This window comes from Heterocephalus glaber, unplaced genomic scaffold, assembly GCF_053883595.1.
Source record: "Heterocephalus glaber isolate CG9 unplaced genomic scaffold, H.glaber_assembly_v1.0 deba00001733, whole genome shotgun sequence".
Classification (NCBI taxonomy): Eukaryota; Metazoa; Chordata; class Mammalia; order Rodentia; family Bathyergidae; genus Heterocephalus; species Heterocephalus glaber.
The window spans coordinates 5,132,166-5,136,697 of record NW_028258444.1 but is presented as its reverse complement, the minus strand read 5'-3'; the positions used below and the strand labels follow the sequence as shown (position 1 = coordinate 5,136,697).

Sequence of the window (4,532 nt, the reverse complement as noted above, 5' to 3'; positions counted from 1 at the left end):
TAGTCCTTCTCCCAAAAACCAAACGAAACCACAAACAGACAACAAAAGACACCTCCCACTGGAGGTTTCCTGAGGACTCCGAAATTTTGTTGAAACTGGCAGTCCTTCCATGTCCCTCCAACAAGCACCTGGGAGTGGGGCCCTGGAACATCTTGGGGGCACCTCCCCTACATCCTGCCACCTGCACAGGGAGACTGGGTGGGGGGCAGACCCATGGTGGCAGAGATATCTCGCTAGGGTCTCCAAGTTAGATTAAAATCCAATATTTGGGATCCGGCAGGAAATTTCTATCTTTATGGTTAGGGTTGCAGGATAACATGTCCCATCCTTTGTTCTTTGGCCACAAGACAAGATATGTCCTGTCCTTTGTTCTTAACCACAAGGTAAGCTAGGTGCTGGTTAATTAATCACCCTAAACAATCCACTTGGGGAGGAAAAAGCTTAAAGTTTAGGCACTAGCCATAGGGGTTTTTAATTAACTCCCTGTGGGGGTTTCTAACTCACTCACTCACTGTGGGGGTCTCTAACTAACTCACTTACTTCAGTCTCTCTTATCACTGGGAAAGAAATGGGTTGAATTTCTAAGGAAGAGGGTGTCAGGAGGAGAGTTACCTCAGGCTGGGAAGATTTTTGGAGGTCAGAGGCTTGTCTTTGCTGAATTTCTACTTTAGCAATATGAGGCTTCCATGCTTCCCTGAGAAGGAGACACAAGGATGTGACATGGCCAGATTTGGGGTGAGGAACCCAGATCAAATAGGTACATCAAATATCAATGAAGTTTAAAGTCTTGCTTTTTTGACAAGAATAAAATAAAGCAGCCCTCTTTCTCTTCTGCCCACATCCCCATGGTTTCCTGGCAGCTCCAGAGTTACAGGCTGCTGGAGTTGAATGAAAGGACCTTTCAAGGGTGAAGTCACTAAGTGGATGTCACCACCTGATGGCAGCAGTGTCCCACAACTCAGAGTAAGTGTGCTTCTAAGAGTTAACAGTAATTCAAGACAGGAAGTGATGCCACACAGGCAGTGACCCAGAGGCCCTTCTGCTTCCTGGCTATCAAGTCGTGGTGGCCCTTATGGGAGTTCATGTGAGGAGAGGCAGCAATGGTGAGGAAACCCCACCCCAGCCTCTGCTTTTTTTTCTTTTTCTTTTTCTTTTTTTCATACTGGAGATTGAACTCAAGGCTTTTTTTTTTTTTTAATTTAAAAGCAGGGGTGAGGGGATGTAGCTCAGTGCAAAAGCCTTGAGGTATTATATTATTGCAAATAGCTAAGTTAGTTAAAAATTATTGTAAGGCAGTTAGACAAAGCTGGGCCCTCAGTATAGAAAAACAATTGAGGCACATTCACTGGTCAGCATTATAAAAAGAGAGAAACTACTATACCCATGAAATTCCCCTAGGGACGAATAGCAGTGATTGATGTTCTAAATAGGTACCAATCACCTGGGTATAACCCATCCCTTCTAGGAAAGGTCCCTGACCCATCCCTTACAGAAAATCCTTGTTCAGTCCTCATACACCCACTTCATGACTTGCTTCCCCATTGGATTCCCATTTAATCAACATTACCTAAATGACTATACTTCTTGTACTCTTACTGGTTGATCATAGTTTTGTCCCACCTCAGGTCCACCCTGTGATTTCTCATTGGATCAATATTACCTAAGGGGCTATACTTGTAATCTTACTAGTTGACTATAATTTTGTCCCACCTTGAACCTGCCTCACCTTGTAGCTTTGTCCCATAAAACACCTTTGAGAAGCAGGGCAGGCATCCAACCCACTTTCTGGTCCACCTTCTGTCTCTTTTAGACAGAAGCTATCTTTACCTCAATAAATTTTTCCTACTCTTAATCTCCATTGTTCCTAGAATTCATTCTTCAATTTTAAAGAACATGAACTCACATTTTGGATATCTGGCAGGTTTGGGAGTTATATCTCTTCCCCCTATACCAATATGATGTTTCAGCACATAGTGTCCAGGATGACAATTGTGACTATTGAAAGGATGAGAACGGGCCAAAAACACTAACACCCGAGGCTAGGCCTTTATTAGGGGACCTGGTGCTGGGCTGTCTTGAACAATGGTGAGAGCAGTGGCCAGGGGCTGGCTAGGTGAGGTTTTATATAGGCAAGGGGCATAAAGGGAGGACATAGTGGTGGTAGATGTTTGGCTGCCACCAGAGGTGAGGTTTAAATCCATTGGCAAGTTTGAATTTCTTGGTGGGAAGGACTGTAAGTGGGAGAGCTTCATGATGGGAAAGTTAGGTTATTGTTTCCCCTGAGTGATTTATTATCTGCCAGGAAGAGCCATTTTGGATGTGGGGCTGCCAGAGCCATTTTGTCTAGCAGAGAATTATATCAACTATCACTAATACAATCCCTGCTATCTATTGACTCAATAGAATCTTTTTCTTTTCATGAAGCTTTAACAAGGAACTTATCCAATGACACTTATTTTTACCTCGTTTTGAGGACTTCGCAGAAATGTGACATTGCATTGTTGTTAAACAGATTCATTGCTAGCATTGCTACAGCCTTTTTGGAGTGGTGGTTTTCTACAAAATTTTGCGGTGTTTCCCACATTTTACATATCTCCCTAATCTCATTTGAAGTGAGTGAGTCTTTTGCCTTCTTCTCTTCTTCCTCTGCAGATGAGAGCTCCATATCCTCTTGCCATTGGGAGATGCTCACTCACAATCCCAGAGAGAGAGAGGAGAGAGAGAGAAACAGAGACAGAGAAAGAAAGACAGAAAGAGGCAAAGACAAAGAGGCAAAGAAAGAGGGAGGAACCACTGGCTTAGTTGTGATCATGTGATGTTCAGTATCATGTAGTGCTCGTATTACAAGATATTGCTTGTTTATCAAATTAAAATGTCAGAAATTTGCTCATCTTGCAGAATCCTCACAGAACAAATTACTTATAATCCAAGGTTTTACTGTAATTTGTATTGCGATCTGCTCATCATTTCTTCATGTCTGGACCTTCACACTTTCTAATTCTTCCTAAAACACTCTCCAGGTTACTGGGAACTGCTGAAACTGATCATGAAGGATGCCTTCATTCCTGACAAAGGAGACTGTAGTCAGTCATTTCCAAGAGTGTGGCCATCAGTAAGAGGGCCAGGGACAGCTATCCCCACTCTAGCCAAGGGTTCCTTAATCCCTGGGCCACAGACAGGACAGTCCATGACCTGTTAGATATTGGGCTGCACAGGAGGAAATGAGCATCAGGCAAGCAAGAGAGGCTTCATTTGTATTTACTCACATATCCCCATGCATGTCCTCCTGAGAAACATATCACAAACAAATGAGCTCTCCATCACTCACATCACTGCCTAAACTCAGCCTGCTGTCAGATCAGCCACAGTGTTAGATTTTCACAGGAAAGGAAACCCTACTGTGAACTCTGCATGGGAGGGATCTAGGTTGTGACTCCTTATGAAATCTAATACATGATGATCTGAGTTTAGCTGAGGCGGTGATGCTAGTCATGGGGAATGGCTGCAAATGTAGGTTAACATTAGCAGAGAGGTCTGACCACACAGAAACCATAAGAAATCAACTGCTTACAGACTCATTGACACTACATCAATGAGTGGCAAGTGACAGTTACACTGCATCTGGTGGCAGCTTTAAATGAGAATCTAACACTTATTTTAGACTACATGTAGTCTGTCCATTATTTTATTTCCACTTCCATCCATGCTTCTTTTCTGCACTGTGCAGTTGTCTCAGTCAGTTTTGTAAGCCCACAGCTAACCCTAGATAAAAGGAGTAAAACACAAACATCACCGGACAGCTTTTTTGAAAGGAAAGAAAGATCTAATGATGAGAATGCAGAAGACTCTAAGACTACCAGCAAAAAGAAAGCTGCATTGAAAAGAAAATACCAAGAATCTTGTAGGGAACAGGGGAAGGGGACATTACCAGAACCTCTGCAGTAAATCCTAGTCTCCTGTGAGCCACAGCAGCACATGGCGAATTACAGGAAAGGTAGAAAAATGAGACTGAGAAGAAGCTGAGCTTTGGGTCTGATCAGTGCTGCTCTGGGCAGCAAAGACAAGAAGCCCTAGCTTGCAGCACCTTTTATTTAGTACATCCGAAGAAACAAATGTAACAAATGAATAATGTAGATTTTAGTATCACATTGGGATGAACAACGCGTAACAAAAGACTGGGTGGGGGCAGCGGAAATCTAAGAACAATGAGGAACTATGCAGATGAAGATTTAGTTCCTCCCAGGAATTACACAGATGAAGATTTGGTTCCTCCCAGGGTGTCTTCTGCAGGTGTGGTCTTGTCCTGGAGCATTACAGCATCATGGGATCATTGCGATCTCCCTTGTTACCTGAGGCCAAAATGGAATTATGTCTTGGAGTGTTATAGCTGGCCTGTAGGCAGGAGAACTAGGCCTACTCAAATGATTTTTCCCTAGAATTATGTAGCACTGCTCCCAACAAGTCTTACTTAAATTACAGGTTTATTGCAGCAGATAATTTCCATTCTCCAGGCCAGCATTGTATGATATTTG

At 43.1% G+C, this 4,532-nt stretch overlaps 1 long non-coding RNA gene across 1 annotated transcript; it reads left to right on the top strand.

Annotated features, from left to right (window-relative positions):
- Positions 1-1,024: 1,024 nt before the first annotated feature.
- On the top strand, positions 1,025-2,892 carry LOC110343998 (uncharacterized). Its single transcript, XR_002386266.2, has 2 exons — positions 1,025-1,103; positions 2,653-2,892. It is a non-coding gene; the product is annotated as an uncharacterized LOC110343998 (long non-coding RNA).
- The last annotated feature ends 1,640 nt before the right edge of the window (positions 2,893-4,532 follow it).